At 37.3% G+C, this 21,572-nt stretch overlaps 1 pseudogene across 1 annotated transcript in view; it reads right to left on the reverse strand.

Annotated features, from left to right (window-relative positions):
• Positions 1–21,572, reverse strand: part of LOC307057538 (coiled-coil domain-containing protein 150-like) — a 197,149-nt pseudogene that overhangs the window by 158,459 nt on the left and 17,118 nt on the right. Inside the window, exons 7-13 of the transcript in view lie at positions 20,991–21,110; positions 18,180–18,223; positions 16,585–16,677; positions 7,727–7,834; positions 5,577–5,701; positions 5,156–5,333; positions 4,534–4,602 (exon numbers count right to left, since the gene is read on the reverse strand). The product of the transcript in view is annotated as a coiled-coil domain-containing protein 150-like (transcript). The remainder of the gene's footprint in view (positions 1–4,533; positions 4,603–5,155; positions 5,334–5,576; positions 5,702–7,726; positions 7,835–16,584; positions 16,678–18,179; positions 18,224–20,990; positions 21,111–21,572) is intronic.

Below are 21,572 nucleotides of genomic sequence, written 5' to 3' on the forward strand. Positions count from 1 at the left end.
TGACAAAGTGAGAGAGTGGCATGGAAATATATACACTACCAAATGTAAAATAGATAGGTAGTGGGAAGCAGCCGCATAGCACAGGGAGATCAGCTCGGTGCTTTGTGACCATCTAGAGGAGTGGGATAGGGAGGGTGGGAGGGAGGGTGACACAAGAGGGAAGAGATATGGGAACATATGCATATGTATAACTGACTCACTTTGTTATAAAGCAGAAACTAACACACCATTGTAAAGCAATTATACTCCAATAAAGATGTAAAATAAAAAAAAGAATCTGCCTGCTGATGCAGGGGACATGGGTTCGAGCCCTGGTCCAGGAAGATCTCACATGCTGTGGAGCAACTGGGCCCATGTGCCACAACTACTGAGCCTGCGCTCTAGATCCCACGTGCCACAACTACTGAAGCCCGCAACCCTAGAGCCTGCGCTCCACCACAAAGGAGGCAACTGCAATGAGAAGCCCACGCACTTCAAGGAAGAGTAGTCCCCGTTCGATGCAACTAGAGAGAGCCCACGTGCAGCAACAAAGACCCAACACAGCCAAAAGTAAAATAAATTAAATAAATAAATAAATAAATAACGTGTTGGTGAGAATGTGGAGCAACTGGACCCCTTGTACACTGCTGGTGGGAAGAAAAAGTGGTTCAGCACTGCGGAAAACAGTCTGGTGGTTCTTCAGAAAGTTAAACATAAAATTACCATATGACCCTGCAATTCCACTCATAGCTATATATCTCAAAGATATGAAAACAGGTACTTACAAATACACATACAAGTGTTTATAGCAGCACTAATCACAACAGCCAAAAGGCAGATACAATGCAAACATCCATCAACAGATAAACAGATAAAGAAATTGTGGTATGTGTGTGTGTACATATATATACGTGTGTGTGTGTGCATGTATACACACACACATACATATATTGGGTTGGCCAAGAAATTCGTTTGGGTTTTCTGTAAAATCTTACAAAAAACCCAAACGAACTTTTTAGCCAACTCAACACACACACACACACACAAACACACACAAAATGAATATTACTCAACCATAAAAAGGAATGAAGTACTGATACATACTGATACAAAAACATGGATGACCCTCAAAAACATTATGCTAAGTGAAAGAAGCCACATACAAAAGATCCCATATTGTATCGTTATATTCATATGAAATATCCATAATAGGTAAATCCATAGAGACAGAATGCAGAGTAGTGGTTGTCAGGGGCTGGGGGAAGGAGGGAATAAGGAGTGATTGCTTAATGCGTATGGAGTTTCCTTTCGGGGTATTGAAATGTTTTGGAACTAGACAGAGGTGGTGGTTGCACAATATTGTGAATATTGTACTAAATGCCACTGAATTGTTCACTTTTAAATGGCTGATTTTATAGTATGTGAATTTCACCTCAGTTAAAAAAAAGAACCGCAATGAGATACTTCACACCGACTAGGATGGGTGTAATTTTTTTTAAAGTTTTTTTAAACAAGTTTAGGTGAGGACGTAGATAGTGGAATGCTCATACATTGCTAGTGGGATTGTAAAATGGTGCAACTACCTTACTTGTGAAACAGTTTGGCAGTTTCTCAAAATGATAAACAGAGTTATCACATGACCCAGTAGTTTTGCTCCTGGAGAACTGAAAACATATGCTCACAAAAAGGACTGTACACAAATGTTCATAGCATTATTCTTAATAGCCAAAAAATGGAAACGGCTTAAATGTCTATCAACTGATGAATGGATAAATGAAGTGTGTTATAGTCATGCAATATTATTCAGCCATAAAAGAAACGAAGTACTTATATACACTACAAAATGGACAAACTTTGAAATCATCATGCTAGGAAGCCAGACCCAAAAGGCCACATACTATTTGATTCTATTTCCATGACATGTCCAGAACAGACAAATCCACTGCGGTAGAAAGTAGAACAGTAGTTGCCAGAGGTGGGCAGGGGTAAATAGGGAGTGACTCCTAATGGGTACTGGGTTTCTTTTTAGGATGATAAAAAAGGTTCTAGAATAAGATAGTGGTGGTATTTGTGCAAACTTGTGAATATACTAAGAAATCACTAACTTGTATATTTTAAGAAGGTGAATTTATGGTATATTAATTATATCTCAATAATAAAAGGTACTAAAACAATCAGATGATCCACCTAAGAATAAATGAACCTTGGACTACATCTTGCATGATATACAAAAATTAACTTGAAGTGGATCATACACCTCATATTGAACAAAAAAGTTCTAGAGAACAAAGGAGAAAATCTATGTAATCTTAGATTAGGCAAAAATTTCTTAGCTACAACACAAAAACTATCATCCATAAAAGTTGAAGAACTGATAAACTGGACTTAATCAAAATATAAAACTTCTGCTCTTTAAAAGAGCATGAAAAGGCATAATACAGAAGAAAAGTAGGTAAAGCACATAGAAAATTTGTTTATATACAAATAGTAATAACTATTACATGAGGATTAATAGGACACTATTTTTAAAGCTCTGAAATATAAATTATAAGAAAACAAACAACTGAATTAAAAATGGTTAAAAGATTTGAAGAGACACTTTAAGTTGTTGATGGCAAATAAGCAGATGAAAAGGTACTCAATGTTACTAGTCACTGGAGAAAAGCAAAGTACACCACAATGACATACCCCTACACACCAATCAGAATGGCTGAAACTGAAAGAACTGACAATGCCAAGGGTTGGTGAGAGTGTAGAGAAACTGGAACTCATATATTCCTGGTAGGAATGCAAGATGGCACACATCCTTTGCAAGACAGTTGAACATATATTTACTGTAGGATCTAGAAGTCCAATTCCTGATATGTATCCAAGAGAAATAAAAATACATGTTCACATATGAATATTTATACAGGTTTTTTCATAACTGCCAAAATCTGGAAGCAATCCAAATGTTCTTCAATTGGCAAATGGGTAAAGAAACTGTGATATAACAGAACATAAACTACTGATACATACAGTAACATGCATGAATCTCAAATCTCAAATGCTTTATGCTAAATAAAAGAAGCCAGACTTATAATGCTACATATTGTATGATACAATTTATACGATATTCTGGAAAAGGTATAACTACAGGGATAGAAAAACAGAGCAGTGGTTGCCAGGGGATGGGGATGGAGGAAGAGGCTGACTACTAAAAGGCACAAGGGAACTTTCCGGGGTGATAGAAATGTTCTATATTTTGATTGTTGTGGTGGTGGTTACATGATTGTGTTTATCAAAGCTCACAGAACTGTACAGTAAAAAAAGGGTGAATTTCACTCTAAATTATAACTCAATAAGCCTGACTTTAAGAAAACATAGCTTTACAATGAGTACACATGTAAAAAACATCAAGTTAGACCAAAAAACGGAACTCTGTAGAAGCACTGTCATTTGCCTTAATAGAACCTCTCTAACGAGCAAGTATCTTTCAGCCCCATGAACATACACTTAGTCTACATTAAAACAAATGAAATCAGACAAGCAAAATAATAATACCATGTTTTAATCACAAATAGCATTTGCCTTAGCCATGAAATATTCACTAGCATTTTAAAGCAAAAAGTATTAATGAATTTAATAGTATCCACCAAATTCCCAAATTTTAAAAAACATATTTGAGGCCACATTGACACCAGCAAAGTCCTTGCCACAGGAAGTCAGCTTTATTTGAAAGATTTTTTGGGTGGACTGTTTTCAAATCACTAGATATGAGTGACTAAACCACAGAAGGTACCTGCCAGCTTAGTGAACTGTCTTTGAGCTCCAGCTCAGAATTTAGCTTTTCTTCTCTCCCCAGTTCTTAAATTAAAAGTTCACATATGTGGTACTAAGAATGCTATTTACTTGAGCCAAGAAACAGTCAAGGCTTGATGACTATATCTGACACCTGTTGCTGGGTTTATTGAATGTGGATGGGCTGAGAGTCCTTGATGCTCCAGATATATTCTCTAGATGATAGTGAGACACAATCTTTACCCTGTTCAAATTTTGAAATGCAAACAGCAATGTCTGAAAGATTTTTTTTTGTTTGAATAAGGATTGTATTTGTTTCTCTGGCCATTCTACCTTCATAGAACCCAGAAAGGGGTATCTCACAAATAAAGTGGCAAGTGCTAACAAGTTAGGAAGCTTAGTTTAAGAAAAAACAAAAAACAAACAAACAAACACCAGCATCGTCAGCAATCATCCCTTTGCAGCCCACAGGCCCATTAGCTCACTCTCAGGGGACTCCGTGGCTAAACTACTCAGTGAACACTAGGGTCCGAGGCAGTGATGACACACTGGCAAACATGAGATGCTCAACAAGCAAACACTCCCCAGACGCAGCCTTATGCTGAAGTGACTGGAGTGCTCCAAGTGCATCCAGCTTCGCGGCTTCTCTATTTCCCCCATGTTTTGGTATTCAACAAAATAACCCATCTCCTCATTCAGATAAGCTGATACAGGAGGCAGCAATACAGAAGGAATTAAATATAATGACATAACAACAAATAAAATGTGGAATACCTTGCTTTTAGCTAATTCCTTTTCCAAGTTGCATTTTTCTTCTGCTATTTCTTTCTCAGTTTTATTAACCTGCCCAAGAGAAGGGAAAAAAAAGAAATGGGTCATTTTAAAAACAGCAGACAGGCTCTACTACAGCAGTTACACCCTGCATGTCAATTAATACCTACACTGCAGAGATAGCACATCCTCTCAGAAAAGGGGCCACTCGGGGAGTCTCTGAGGCAGAGCAGACTTCACAAATAGCCCTGAAATTAGAAAGACACGTCTGCATGTCAGACTCTGCCGGTTATTTCCTAACTAGGAAGACAGGGCTGTTTCCCCTTACATTGTTTCCACTACACTCTCCCACTTCTACTGGGAAAATCGAGTTTTAAATCCGACTCCTTAACTAACATGAGGATGTGTGAATGGTTAACATTCACTCACGCTATATAAGGGCAACTATTTGGCACAGTGCACTCACATGCTAAAAGACACAGATTAGCCACCCAAAGGTTTCTTTCATGGGCAACTCAGACAAACTGCATCTGGGTTGTATTTCTTATCTTTTGCACTTACAAGAAAATTTTAAAACAAGATCATCACCACAACCAGGAGGTAACATAAATCTGCCTCTACCTACCTCTCCCTGAAGTCCTTCTTTCTCCTCTAGCAGAGAGGTCTTCTCTTGCATTGATGCTTCCAGTTCACTTCGCAATCTTGCAATAGTTGATTCTATCAGCTCTTTTTGCACAGCTGCCCTCTTCTCAGCATCCTGTGCTTTCTGGATACACAGGTTATGCTCAAGGACTAAATGGTCCCTGCAGGAAGAGAACAAGGAGATATGAAAGCTGAACGAGAGTTCTTCCTTAACAGAAAGACTAAATGTTCTTACAGAACATATCTCCTGCCTGAGAGCAGTTACCAAAATGTTCTAACAAAACTAGTTCCTTTAGAGCAGAGTCTTTATTTTTGTGACTGGCCCAGCAAATGCAGAATTAAATATTTTCATTAAAGATAAGAAATACAAATGCAAAAACAAAAGTTGCCCACAGTTTACTTACAGATGCATTTGGAGTTGTGTTTTCTCATTCTGAACAGTCTGAAGTTCACTTGTGATACTGACATGGGCTGCATCCAGCAGTAAGTTTTGTTCTTGAAATGTCTGTGTCATCATTTTCTGTTCTTCCTGAGTGTTAGAAGCAATATTAAAAGTTGAGATGCCAGAAGTCATTTGATAGGGTATCACTCTAAACAACTGATCAAAGATACTGATATTTACAAAGGTCAAATTTAATTTATATAAATAAAACCCCTTTTTAAAAGAATTTATCTTAATGTCCAGCTTGCTCTTTGTACCTACCCTGGCCTGACCACAATTCTATCATTTTATAGCTCTTCTAGCAAATAATCAAGAGGCATTATTTATCCAGCTTGCTGCAAAATTTATAAAACTCCTAACATGAACAAATTTTTAGATACCATGTATAAAATAGACAACTGATAGGAACATGCTGTATAGCACAGGGAACTCTACCTAATGCACTGTGGTAACCTAAATGGGAGGGAAGTCCAAGAGGGAGGGGATATCTGTATGTGTACGGCTGATTCATTTTGTTGTGCAGTGGAGGCTAACACAACATTGTAAAGCAACCATACTCCAAAAAAGATGAAAAAAATACTATATTAAGTATATTTTGGTACTTCAAAATTTCAACATGATACTATATTTTAAAAAGTAAAACAATATCAACGTATATAAAGTAAAATGATCGCTCCACCTCTATCTCCCCCACATCTCTTCCAAATAATTCCATTCTCCAGGGACAATCATGTTTCATAGTTTAAATTCTTTTGACAGTATCTGAAATTGCACTCAGACACTGCTACAGCAGACGTCTATAACTGTTCTGCACAATTTCCTCTTGCTTACTTCAATTATCAAAACAGCATTTTTATGCACACTTCCTCTACCTACAATTTACAAAGCTTTTGTAAATATAGTACATATTAATAATTATATTTGTAAACATATTTTAAAACACTTCTTTTTGAACAATATTTCATTGCAAGGTAAACCTTCACACCTTCATACTTGGTAAAATGGGATCTCACTTGTGTCATATTCCAAGGTTTTAAAATGTTTGTGAAAGTGTTACATACATAAGTCACATTCTTCAGTCTACTAAATTGTAAGTTCCATGAAAGTAGGGACTTGTCTTGTTCACTGCCATAATTCTATCTAGATCTAGCAACATACTTGCATGAGGTAAACACTAAATGCTTGCTGAATAAAAAATATTTATTGAGTACCTGTTATGTGCAAAACATGCTTAGCCCTATAGGTAATAACAAAGGTATGTAAGACAATGTCCTAGGAATGTAGTACAGGAAATGAGCAATGCACATAAACTACTACTATAGAATGCAGAACAAGAGAAGCAACATAACATAAATGATTAAAAACACTGAGTCTGGAGTCAAGTCTAGATTGAAATCTGGCTCCACCCTATACTGGCTGGGTGATTTTGGGCAAGTTGATTAACTTCTCTAAATCTTATTTTTATTATCTGTAAAACGAGGATGATAAATATCCCTTTATGTAACTGCTAGGATTAAAGGAGGTAATATATGTAAAATCCTTAGCACAATGCTTGGTATATAGTAAGTACGCTCAAAAAAGAAAAAAAAGAGAGAGCCTTATTATTACAGCCTGTTTAGTGTCCTAGAAGTAGAAATTAAAAGACAAAACTGATTTTTTCTCATTGGAGTGATCAAGCTTCTGGGTGAAAGTGAGTCTTAAAGAATGAACACAATCTCAAACAGTTGAAAATGAAGTAAAGACCATTCTCAGCAGAGGCAATGGCATAAGCAAAATGGGAAAGCACAGGTCTTTGGGGAAAAGATAAATACTTTAGGGTCAGTCATAAGTATTCTCCATAATTCTATCAATACTGGGACAGGTAATTACTTTTCCTAAAGTAATGATATTTGAGAAGAAACCATTAAGAAAGCTCTGAGTGTAAGGCCAAATGACCCCTCTGATGAAAACAGAAAACAACTAATTAAAAAATAAAATAATTCAGAAAAATCCTTGAAATTAATTGCTAAAATGTTTTACGTACCCAGTTGGCTATTTGTATTTCCTGATCTCTTAGCCAAGGAGGCTTCCTGATGACTCTACCAGAAATTGACTAGTGTTAAAAATGAATACCTGCAGAAGGGCTTGGTGGTCAGCAATGATTCTGGTATTTTCCATTCTAACAGTCTGAAGCATTCTGTTCAGCTCTGAACACTTTCTAGTCATTTGGTCATTCAAAACCTAAGACAACATATACAGCAAAGCACAGATCACTCCAATAAATAAGTCTTTTTACTTATGTATCATCATTTTTAACAATGGCATAGTATTTCACCATACATGTGAACTTAATTTATTTAACCTAATCTCAATTGATATTTCATTAGATTATAAAATACTTTCAAATATTTGGAGTCATCATCCTAAACAACTGTAAATTAAAAGGGGAAATTTGGTGATACAGTGGAACAACTGAAGCATTTGGCAGTTTACCAATCTTCCATTCTTCATAATTTTGAATGCTGGTCAATTACAGCAAGACATCTACAGAATGGAATTTACAATGTAGATGCACGGCCCATGTTATAGAAATCCATTCTCAAAACTGGATGATGAGCTTTCAGAACTGTTTAGCTGATAACAAAATATCTAAGCTCCTTCATCACCAATTACAGTATTCAAAAAAGCAAAATACAGATCACTGTGCCATTTCACAAGATTAACCTTCCAAAATAAAACAAAAATCTCTTCTGTAACATACATGTAGTTAGTTTATAATTCTCTTGTCCTTTTGGTATTTTGAAATCTGTATTCCTGTGGAAAATATTTATCTTAATTCTCAGTTATTTTTGCAAAGTATATTTGGTAAGGATCTTATGTTTTAATGTATAAACTCTTTAAGGATGGGGCAAATAACTCTGAAGCGTTAATAGAAAAATCCCTCAAAAACAACAGTAACAAGAAAGGAGACTTCCGGGTAAGATGGCGGAAGAGTAAGACGCGGAGATTACCTTCCTCCCCACGGATACACCAGAAATACAGCTACACGTGGAACAACTCCTACAGAACACCTACTGAACGCTGGCAGAAGACCCCAGACCTCCCAAAAGGCAAGAAACTCCCCACATACCTGGGTAGGGCAAAGCGGAGAGATTCCCACACAGAGGATCGGTGCCGAGTGGCACTCACCAGCCCGAGAGGCTTGTCTGCTCGCCCGCCGGGGCGGGCGGCGCTGGAAGCTGAGGCTCGGGCTTTGGTCAGAGCGCAGGGAGAGGACTGGGGCTGGCGGCGAGAACTCAGCCTGAGGGGGGCTAGTGTGCCACAGCTAGCCGGAAGGGAGTCCGGGAAAACTCTGGAGCTGCCGAAGAGGCAAGAGACTTTTTCTTCCCTCTTGGTTTCCTGGTGCGTGAGGAGAGGGGATTAAGAGCGCTGCTTAAAGGGGCTCCACAGACGGGCGCGAGTCACGACTGAAAGCGCGGAGCCCAGTGACGGGCGTGGGACGCTTGGGCTGCTGCTGCCACCGCCACGAAGCCTGTGTGCGAGCGCAGGTCACTGTCCACACCACCCTTCTGGGAGCCTGTGCAGCCCGCCACTGCCGGGGTCCCGGGATCCAGGGGCGGCTTCCCTGGGAGAACGCACGGCGCACCTCGGGCTGGTGCAACGTCACGCCGACCTCTGCCGCTGCAGGCTCGCCCCGCACTCCGTGCCCCTCCCTCCCGCCCGGCCTGAGTGAGCCAGAGTCCCCGAAGAGGCTGCTCCTTTGACCCTGTCCTGTCTGAGCGAAGAACAGACGCCCTCCGGCGACCTACACGCAGAGGCGGGGCCAAATCCAAAGCTGAGACCCAGGAGCTGTGAGAACAAAGAAGAGAAAGGGAAACCTCTCCCAGCAGCCTCAGAGGTAGCGGATTAAAGCTCCATAATCAACTTGATGTACCCTGCATCTGTGGAATACATGAATAGACAACAAATCATCCCAAATTGAGGAGCCAGGAGTCAGTGCTGTGCCTCTGAGGTGGGAGAGCCAACCTCAGGACACTGGTCCACAAGAGACCTCCCAGCTCCACATAATATCAAACGGCGAAAATCTTCCAGAGATCTCCATCTCAACACCAGCACCCAGCTTCACTCAACGACCAGCAAGCTACAGTGCTGGACACCCTATGCCAAACAACTAGCAACACAGGAACACAACGCCACCCATTAGCAGAGAGGTGGCCTAAAATCATAAAAAGTCTGCAGACACCCCAAAACACACCACCAGACGTGGACCTGCCCACCAGAAACACAAGATCCAGCCTCATCCACCACAACACAGGCACTAGTCCCCTCCACCAGGAAGCCTACACAACCCACTAAACCAACCTTAGCCACTGAGGACAGACACCAAAAACAACGGGAACTACGAACCTGCAGCCTGCAAAAAGGAGACCCCAAACACAGTAACATAAGCAAAATGAGAAGACAGAAAAACACACAGCAGGAGAAGGAGCAAGATAAAAACCCACCAGACCTAACAAATGAAGAGGTAATAGGCAGTCTACCTGAAAAAGAATTCAGAATAATGATGGTAAAGATGACCATCCAAGATTCTATTTCCCAGATCCAAAATCTTGGAAATAGAATAGACAAAATGCAAGAAACAGTTAACAAGGACCTAGAAGAACTAAAGATGAATCAAGCATCGATTAAAAACACAATAAATGAAATAAAAAATACTCTAGATGGGATCAATAGCAGAATAACTGAGGCAGAAGAACGGATAAGTGAGGTGGAAGATAAAATAGTGGAAATAACTAATGCAGAGCAAAATAAAGAAAAAAGAATGAAAAGAACAGAGGACAGTCTCAGAGACCTCTGGGACAACATTAAACGCACCAACATTCGAATTATAGGGGTTCCAGAAGAAGAAGAGAAAAAGAAAGGGACGGAGAAAATATTTGAAGAGATTATACTTGAAAACTTCCCTAATATGGGAAAGGAAATAGTTAATCAAGTCCAGGAGGCACAGAGAGTCCCATACAGAATAAATCCAAGGAAAAATACGCCAAGACACATATTAATCAAACTGTCAAAAATTAAACACAAAGAAATCATATTAAAAGCAGCAAGGCAAAAACAACAAGTAACACACAAGGGAATCCCCATCAGGATAACAGCTGATCTCTCAGCAGAAACTCTACAAGCCAGAAGGGAGTGGCAGGACATAATTAAAGTGATGAAGGAGAAAAACCTGCAACCAAGACTACTCTACCCAGCAAGGATCTCATTCAGATTTGATGGAGAAATTAAAACATTTACAGACAAGCAAAAGCTGAGAGAGTTCAGCACCACCAAACCAGCTTTACAACAAATGCTAAAGGAACTTCTCTAAGCAAGAAACACAACAGAAGGAAAAGACCTACAATAACGAACCCAAAACAATTAAGAAAATGGGAATAGGAACATACATATCGATAATTACCTTAAATGTAAATGGACTAAATGCTCCCACCAAAAGACACACAGTGGCTGAATGGATACAAAAACAAGACCCATATATATGCTGTCTACAAGAGACCCACTTCAGACCTAGAGACACATACAGACTGAAAGTAAGGGGATGGAAAAAGATATTCCATGCAAATGGAAACCAAAAGAAAGCTGGAGTAGCAATTCTCATATCAGACAAAATAGACTTTAAAATAAAGACTACTAGAAGAGACAAAGAAGGACACTACATAATGATCAAGGGATCGATCCAAGAAGAAGATATAACAATTGTAAATATTTATGCACCAAACATAGGAGCACCTCAATACATAAGGCAAATACTAACAGCCATAAAAGGAGAAATCGACAGTAACACAATCATAGTAGGGGACTTTAACACCCCACTTTCACCAATGGACAGATCATCCAAAATGAAAATAAATAAGGAAACACAAGCTTTAAATGATACATTAAACAAGATGGACTTAATTGATATTTATAGGACATTCCATCAAAAAACAACAGAATACACATTTTTCTCAAGTGCTCATGGAACATTCTCCAGGATAGATCATATCTTGGGTCACAAATCAAGCCTTGGTAAATTTAAGAAAATTGAAATTGTATCAAGTATCTCTTCCGACCACAATGCTATGAGACTAGATATCAATTACAGGAAAAGAGCTGTAAAAAATACAAACACATGGAGGCTAAACAATACACTACTTAATAACGAAGTGATCACTGAAGAAATCAAAGAGGAAATTAAAAAATACCTAGAAACAAATGACAATGGAGACACGACGACCCAAAACCTATGGGATGCAGCAAAAGCAGTTCTAAGAGGGAAGTTTATAGCAATACAATCCCACCTTAAGAAACAGGAAACATCTCGAATAAACAACCTAACCTTGCACCTAAAGCAATTAGAGAAAGAAGAACAAAAACATCCCAAAGTTAGCAGAAGGAAAGAAATCATAAAAATCAGATCAGAAATAAATGAAAAAGAAATGAAGGAAACGATAGCAAAGATCAATAAAACTAAAAGCTGGTTCTTTGAGAAGATAAACAAAATTGATAAACCATTAGCCAGACTCATCAAGAAAAAAAGGGAGAAGACTCAAATCAATAGAATTAGAAATGAAAAAGGAGAAGTAACAACTGACACTGCAGAAATACAAAAGATCATGAGAGATTACTAAAAGCAACTCTATGCCAATAAAATGGACAACCTGGAAGAAATGGACAAATTCTTAGAAATGCACAACCTGCCAAGACTGAATCAGGAAGAAATAGAAAATATGAACAGACCAATCACAAGCACTGAAATTGAAACTGTGATAAAAAATCTTCCAACAAACAAAAGCCCAGGACCAGATGGCTTCGCAGGCGAATTCTATCAAGCATTTAGAGAAGAGCTAACACCTATCCTTCTCAAACTCTTCCAAAATATAGCAGAGGGAGGAACACTCCCAAACTCATTCTACGAGGCCACCATCACCTTGATACCAAAACCAGACAAGGATGTCACAAAGAAAGAAAACTACAGGCCAATATCACTGATGAACATAGATGCAAAAATCCTCAACAAAATACTAGCAAACAGAATCCAACAGCACATTAAAAGGATCATACACCATGATCAAGTGGGGTTTATTCCAGGAATGCAAGGATTCTTCAATATACGCAAATCAATCAATGTGATACACCATATTAACAAATTGAAGGAGAAAAACCATATGATCATCTCAATAGATGCAGAGAAAGCTTTCGACAAAATTCAACACCCATTTATGATAAAAACCCTGCAGAAAGTAGGCATAGAGGGAACTTTCCTCAACATAATAAAGGCCATATATGACAAACCCACAGCCAGCATCGTCCTCAATGGTGAAAAACTGAAACCATTTCCACTAAGATCAGGAACAAGACAAGGTTGCCCACTCTCACCACTCTTATTCAACCTAGTTTTGGAAGTTTTAGCCACAGCAATCAGAGAAGAAAAGGAAATAAAAGGAATCCAAATCGGAAAAGAAGAAGTAAAGCTGTCACTGTTTGCAGATGACATGATACTATACATAGAGAATCCTAAAGATGCTACCAGAAAACTACTAGAGCTAATCAATGAATTTGGTAAAGTTGCAGGATACAAAATTAATGCACAGAAATCTCTGGCATTCCTGTACACTAATGATGAAAAATCTGAAAATGAAATCAAGAAAACACTCCCATTTACCATTGCAACAAAAAGAATAAAATATCTAGGAATAAACCTACCTAAGGAGACAAAAGACCTGTATGCAGAAAATTATAAGACACTGATGAAAGAAATTAAAGAGGATACAAATAGATGGAGAGATGTGCCATGTTCTTGGATTGGAAGAATCAACATTGTGAAAATGACTCTACTACCCAAAGCAATCTACAGATTCAATGCAATCCCTATCAAACTACCACTGGCATTTTTCACAGAACTAGAGTAAAAAATTTCACAATTTGTATGGAAACACAAAAGACCCCGAATAGCCAAAGCAATCTTGAGAACGAAAAACGGAGCTGGAGGAATCAGGCTCCCTGACTTCAGACTATAGTACAAAGCTACAGTAATCAAGACAGTATGGTACTGGCACAAAAACAGAAAGATAGATCAATGGAACAGGATAGAAAGCCCAGAGATAAACCCACGGACATATGGTCACCTTATCTTTGATAAAGGAGGCAGGAATGTACAGTGGAGAAAGGACAGTGTCTTCAATAAGTGGTGCTGGGAAAACTGGATAGGGACATGTAAAAGTATGAGATTAGATCACTCCCTAACACCATACACAAAAATAAGCTCAAAATGGATTAAAGACCTAAATGTAAGGCCAGACACTATCAAACTCTTAGAGGAAAACATAGGCAGAACACTCTATGACATAAATCACAGCAAGATCCTTTTTGACCCACCTACTAGAGAAATGGAAATAAAGACAAAAATAAACACATGGGACCTAATGAAACTTAAAAGCTTTTGCACAGCAAAGGAAACCATAAACAAGACCAAAAGACAACCCTCAGTATGGGAGAAAATATTTGCAAATGAAGCAACTGACAAAGGATTAATCTCCAAAATTTATAAGCAGCTCACGCAGCTCAATAACAAAAAAACAAACAGCCCAATCCAAAAATGGGCAGAAGACCTAAATAGACATTTCTCCACAGAAGATATACAGACTGCCAACAAACACATGAAAGGATGCTCAACATCTTTACTCATTAGAGAAATGCAAATCAAAACTACAATGAGATATCATCTCACACCAGTCAGAATGGCCATCATCAAAAAATCTAGAAACAATAAATGCTGGAGAGGGTGTGGAAAAAAGGGAACACTCTTGCACTGCAGGTGGGAATGTGAATTGGTACAGCCACTGTGGAGAACGGTATGGAGGTTCCTTAAGAAACTACAAATAGAACTACCATATGACCCAGCAATCCCACTACTGGGCATATACCCTGAGAAAACCATAATTCAAAAAGAGACATGTACCAAAATGTTCATAGCAGCCCTATTTACAATAGCCCAGAGATGGAAACAACCTAAGTGTCCATCATTGGATGAATGGGTAAAGAAGATGTGGCACATATATACAATGGAATATTACTCAGCCATAAAAAGAAACGAAATTGAGCTATTTGTAATGAGGTGGATGGACCTAGAGTCTGTCATACAGAGTGAAGTAAGTCAGAAAGAGAAAGACAAATACTGTATGCTGACACATATATATGGAATTTAAGAAAAAAAAAATGTCATGAAGAACATAGGGGTAAGACAGGAATAAAGACACAGACCTACTAGAGAATGGACTTGAGGATATGGGGAGGGGGAAGGGTAAGCTGTGACAAAGTGAAAGAGCGGCATGGACATATATACACTACCAAACGTAAGGTAGATAGCTAGTGGGAAGCAGCCGCATAGCACAGGGAGATCAGCTCGGTGCTTTGAGACCGCCTGGAGGGGTGGGATAGGGAGGGTGGGAGGGAGACGCAAAAGGGAGGGGATATGGGAACATATGTATATGTATAACTGATTAAAAAAAAAAAAAAGAAAGGAGAGATAAAGATTATCTGGACAGCATCATAAGTGGGACAGCATCATAAGACAGGAATACATTCATGGGCATTTTAAAGTTATAACCAGATGCACAAACTACTTATCAAGGAATACTTGGGGGTAAGACAGAGGAGAACTCTTGCTCCTTGAAAAGAAATAGCTAATTTTCTTTACAGCTAGATTGCTGGGCTCAAATTCCAACTGCGTCACTTACTAGCTATATATATATATTTTTTTAAAATTTATTTTTGGCTGCGTTGGGTCATCATTGTTGCACGCTGGTTTTCTCTAGTTGTGGTGAGCAGGGGCTACTCTTCATTGCAGTGTGTGGGCCTGTCATTGCGGTGGCTTCTCTTGTTGCAGAGCACGGGCTCTAGGCTCAAGGGCTTCAGTAGTTGTGGCACGCGGGCTCAGTAGTTGTGGCTCGCAGGCTCTACAGAGCAGGCTCAGTAGTTGTGGCCCACAGGCTTAGCTGCTCTGCAGCATGTGGGATCCTCCCAGACCAGGGCTTGAACCCTGTTCCTTGCATTGGCAGGCAGATTCTTAACCACTGTGCCACCAGGGAAGCCCTAGCTATATTTTTAAACTTCTCTGTATATCAACTTTCTTATCTTTAAAATGGGAATAATAATAGTTCTAAAGAAGTCCTATTGAGAGGATTACAATTTGTTAGTAACATGAAGTGCTTAGAATTGTGCCATGACTGTAGTATGGATTCAGTAAATGTTAACTATCATTTATAGTAAGAGTAGTAGTAGTTACTGTTATCATTATTTTATGAAAGATCACATTTTGTATTTTCTTTATCATAAAGACAGCATAACAACACTATGATCCTAACATTGAAATAATCAAATTGTACTAACAAAAAGTTCTTTTAAACGATCGATACTATTTCTTTGGGCCCTATGAGAAATAACTCGGTTGCTTGCATATGTGGTGACTCCTTTCAATATACATGCATATAGAGAAAACATCAGCTGAATGTGGGAACCACCATCCCACATAAAATGATTACACATAACTCCAAAATCAGCAAGTTTTTATTCGGTTCCTACTGTGCTTTGCCATAGAAGATACAAAGAAAGTATAAGATAGCCCTTGGCATTGAACTGCTTAGAGTTTCATAGGGGGAAATAAAAGGTATACATTTAGTGAGTAAATTAGAAAGCAAACAAGGCAAAGTTTAAACTAGTGCATGGTTTAGCAGTATATCTCAAATACCTACGTATCACAGGAATTTAGAGGGTGAAATGGGAAATGTGGTTAATTTGATGATGTTTCACAAATGAAGTAAATCTTATGGAAATAAAAATTTTGGATGATGGCAATGGTATGAATTCATGTAACCAGGATTAACCTTGGTTCTTGGTTCTTTAACTGAACAAAATTAACATCTAAACACTAGAGAAACGGGAAGATTTACCTGTGCTTTTTCTGATGCTTCACGAAGGGATATTATTTCAGACCTCAAATATGCATTTTCTTCATGTTCCTTGTTGAAAGACAACTGTATATCCTACAGGAAAAAAAAAAGAATTTCTCTTTTTCTACATGTAAGAGCTATTACATGTATCTCTATCAAAATACCTGTTCTGTATTGTGGCTAGTACCAATTCAAGTTCTAATATACATAGATAAGTGTCTTATAAAGGATTTTTTAAAATCTTCATATATCCAACTCCCAAACTTCTCTTAATTTATAAATTATTTATCAAAACTATTTATTAAAAATATTCTCATACTGGGACTCCAATTAGAAAGAATTTGCCTAAAAACAAACCTTGATATTTACCTGGTATCCTTATGTCAAAAATATTCTACTAAGATGAAATATTTTTAGTTTATGTTACATACACATTTCTTCCTATTAGTAGTATGAGCTTATTATTTCAAAGAAACACATGCAAGGATCTTTTAAAATTATAAGTAGGGGAAGAGATTTTCCTCAAGGAATACCTGAGGGTGGAGCAGAAGAAAGCACCTTTGCTCTGTGAAAAAAAAATGTTCTCTTTGAGATGAGGGAAAGGTGATAGGGATGTGAGTTTTGGGCTGGGTTTTACCTAATAGGTACTTAGTCAAATGGGGAAGAACAAAGTCTAAGTCCTCTTCCTTCAGAGAGAGAACCACTTTTCTAGCTTTCCAGAAGAAGCATCTCAAGAAAAGTTAACATCATATAACATCTACACCATGAGATTGATTTAGAAATGTCTTGATATAAAAGTAGTAACATTTATCCTATTTTTTATTTTTTATTGTGGTAAAATACACATAACAAAATTTCTCATTTTAACCATTTTTAAGTCTTTTTAATGAAATGTCTTTTTTATTGAAGTATAGTTGACTTACAATATTGTGTTAGTTTCAGGTGTACAGCACAGTGACTCAGTTATATATAATAATAATACTATTAATATTATATACAAATATACATTATATTATTATATAATTACATATAACAATATGTATTCTTTTTCAGATTCTTTTCCCCTGTAGGGGAAAGGGGCGGGGAAGGATAAATTCGGAGGTTGGGATTAACATATACACACTACTCTATATAAAATAGATAACCAGCAAGGGCCTACTGTACAGCACTATCCTCATTTTAACTATTTCTAAGAGTACAGTTCACTTAAAACTATTTAAGTATTAAGTGTTAAATTCAGTGGTAGTAAGTACATACATTCATGTTGTTGATAAACCATCACCAAAAATAGTTAATATTTCTTACATTTCATAAAAAAAGCTTCACAGCAATTCATTTGAAATAGGTATAAAATGCAAATAAGTCTCATTAGTTTTGCCAACTCACCTTTTTTCAAACTATACTAACCTGCATGAAATGATTTATTTCCTAATACCCAGTTGACAACAGTTCTGGATATACACTCATTTACACTGAAACTTTTTTTCATAAAGATTTTAGGAGAATCAGAAGGACTGTAAACCAACATGAGTAAGGAAATACTATTTAGTGAAGAGATGAAAGAAAACCTCTGTACTCAAAACCTCAAAACCTACCTTATTTTCTTCCACCAACTTGGAAATGAGGTCATCTCTAGAAACTAAAAACAAAAAAAGTCCACACAACTATGATGATAATAACTTACAAGTACATTGAAATCACATGGTATTTTCCCTGAGGAACTTTGATTAAAAAAAAAAATTGTTTTCGTCTGTAGTTTGCAGAAATAAGGAGAACGCAAGTATTTCTATCATATTTTTATAGACTGGAAACTAAATCCTGAAATTATCAAGAAACTAGTCCACAGTCACGTACTATGGTAAATGAGGTCACGTTTTACTCAATGCACAGATGATGATGAGTCTGAGGGATTTCAAGACAGAGAGGCACACAATCAAAAAGATCAAAAAGCCTTTTGTTAGATTACTCTGACAAAGGCTCAATAAAGACAGGGAGATCAGTTTAGTAGCTGTTGCAGTAATCCAAGTGTAAAACAATGAGAGCTGGCTCTGAGGTAATGATGCAGAAGGAAAAGACTTGTGAAAAGCAAGCAGGGAGAATTGTCGGGACTTGGTGACTGACCAGTGGTGTAAAGGCAATAGATGAGTCAAGGAAAATATCTAGTGTACAGACCTGGACAGTGGGGGTGGTTGGTGGATTCTAACAGGGAATTCAGGGCAAGGAGCAGGTTTGGGGGATATAATGAGTAAAAATGACTGCAACACTTAAGCTTTCATCATGTGTTTTGAGGTATCTGCAAAGCATCTAAATATAGATGATTAGTTGGCAGTAAGATACCATCTGGAGCTCAGGAGGATGATTTGGTGTAGGAAAAAAAAAAAGATTTGAAACCACTCAGAGTATGTATATACAGTGAAAATAAAACCAAAGGCAGAAATAGGAGAACAGTTTGGCACTGTATACTAGTAGCCAAGAGATATAAACTTTTCTGAGGTTAATGTTTGGCTTCATAGAAAATTCATAAAGATCTATTAGTTTTGTTTCACTTAAAAATTCTAAAGCCAGAAAATTATAAAACATATAAAAACTCATTTTATTTAGGATATACTCAGAAAAACTGTACTTCTTGAAAATGAGTCCAAGACTCATTTTAAGTCAATTCTAATTTAACATATGTGAAGGATCAAAAAGATAAACTACATGATCTATTTTGAAAATTCCACTAGCCAAAGAAAGACTAAAAGGGGAATGTTTATCCTACTTTGGAGAACAATTTAATCACTTTAATTAATGTGTGTGTAATACACACACATAAACACACACATAATGTTTATTGCTAATAAATAAACAATTATTAATAAATAAGTACATTTTAAAATTCATTGAAGCAAATATCTAAAGGCATTCCTTTTATTAATATAGTTAGAATAACTATTTGTACCTTAAAGTAATAAAATTGCATGCATGTAAAGCATCTATTATTCACTATGAAGCATATAGCTGGTATTCAGACAGACTTCCTTTTTTATGTTAATTTGAATTACTGTTATTCTAATCTCAATGTTTTTAATGGTCTTCCATATATTCTTACAAAATTCAAAAAGCATTAATCCATTAAGAAAGTAACATTTTAAAAAATCACTTAATCAGAAGGACAACTAATATAATAGAAAAATCTGTGTTTAGTCCCAGCTATTCTATTTACTGTGGGTCCTTCACTATTGATCTTTTCATCCTTTTGTAGAATGGGGTACATTTTCTTATCTTTCTCACTAGTTTGCTGTAAGGCTCAAATGGGATAATGTGGTAGTACAATAAAATGTAACATGTATTTTTGTAGGCATGCAGTCACAGGAAGACAGAAAATTATTTAGGGACATTATCAGTGAGAACTTCACAGAATAATTCATTACTCAACAACTATATGGAAAAAGAATACTTTCTGCTAAAAGCAGTAAGTAAAAGCATTGAATGGGTTACCCTTTATGGTTTCTTTTTTCTAATTTTCATTTCCCTTTTGGTATTCCCTGTCCTCATTACAGCCACAGAGCAGGCGGGCCACAGTGGCAAGAACATTGGGTTTGGAGTTAGAAGATCCAGGTTGAGGCCTCACTTCACCATTTATTTATTTTGTAACTTTAGGAATTACAGATAGTTTTGTGTGTTACATGAGATAACGTATGTGAAAGCCCTGTGTAAACCATGAAGTGTTATTCATGCGTAAAGCACTGCACTGAAACTCTGTGTGATCTCTATAGTGAGATCTACCTGAACACTGCTGTTACAATTATATATTAACAAACAGTCGTCAGATAAGGGCTGTTGGGTTGGAAGAAGCATGTCTCTGAGCGGCCTGGGATCAAGTCTAGACACTTCCATTTCCTAGCTCTGTCACCTTTTAGGACTATTTTTTAAAACAGACATTTTTTCCTCCTCAAACGAGTAGTTAATCTAACCTCTCTCTATGGTACCTTACAACTATCCTTTACTACAAATACCAGTTGACCAAAATAGGTCGATAACCTGAAGAATGGAGAGTCTGACATGATAAATCGTTAGAATCAGTAGGATAGCAAGGATTAATGACCTCATTTCCTTATTAGCATTCTATTATCCAATATTCAATCTAGATTTATAGAACCCAAATGTTCCCAAGTCCACAGCTAAATAAACCTGAAAGAAACCCACATAAGTTTACAATTAAGAGGGTCAAATTCTATTTTATTACCAACATTCTCTGTCTTTTTCAGTGCCACACATAAAAAGGAAATCAGCAACTTTTTACATTCAGGTCTGTGGGAAATACCAGTAACACTGGCCACTTCGAGAATTTGGAATCTTAAGAGTTTTCGCATGAAATCTCAAAAAACTAACAAAAGTGTAATTTCTAGCATCTGTTTTCATACCTAGATCAGACTTGAGCTGTGAGGTAGCGGTCTCCAACTCTCCTTTCTGTTGTCGCTCCTGTGCCAGTAGTTCTTGGGTGGTCTGAAAACAGCAACGCAGTTTTGCTGCAAAATTTGCACCTGAAATCGTATAAGAAAAACTCCTTTTCTGTAAGGTAAAGATTTCTACTAAGCTAACTTATAGCACAGGTGTAAGGCAGATTTTTCTGATCTTAATGTTCCTGCAGGAAGAAGCGGTGTTTATGTGTTACAGTTAAAAGATCTCAACAGACTGCAGTGTCTTACAGCAGTGCTGTCCAGGAGAACTTTCTGTGCACTCTTCAACAGCACTCAAAATGTGGCCAGAGTGAGTGAGGAGCTGAATCTTTAATTTTGTTTAATTTTAACAAATAAAATTAATTTTCATTTAAATAGCCACATGTGGCTAGTGCCTACTATATTGGCAGTATAAAGTATAGCAATAAAGGATCATTTGCAAATTCTTTAAGTAGAATCCTCTTTATTCTACTTAAGGACATTGTAGAAGGACAGCACTCATTAAAATAATAAAAATTATGGAATCTAATAATAGGTATTATGATT

Source organism: Hyperoodon ampullatus, assembly GCF_949752795.1.
Source record: "Hyperoodon ampullatus genome assembly, chromosome: 8".
Classification (NCBI taxonomy): domain Eukaryota; kingdom Metazoa; phylum Chordata; class Mammalia; order Artiodactyla; family Ziphiidae; genus Hyperoodon; species Hyperoodon ampullatus.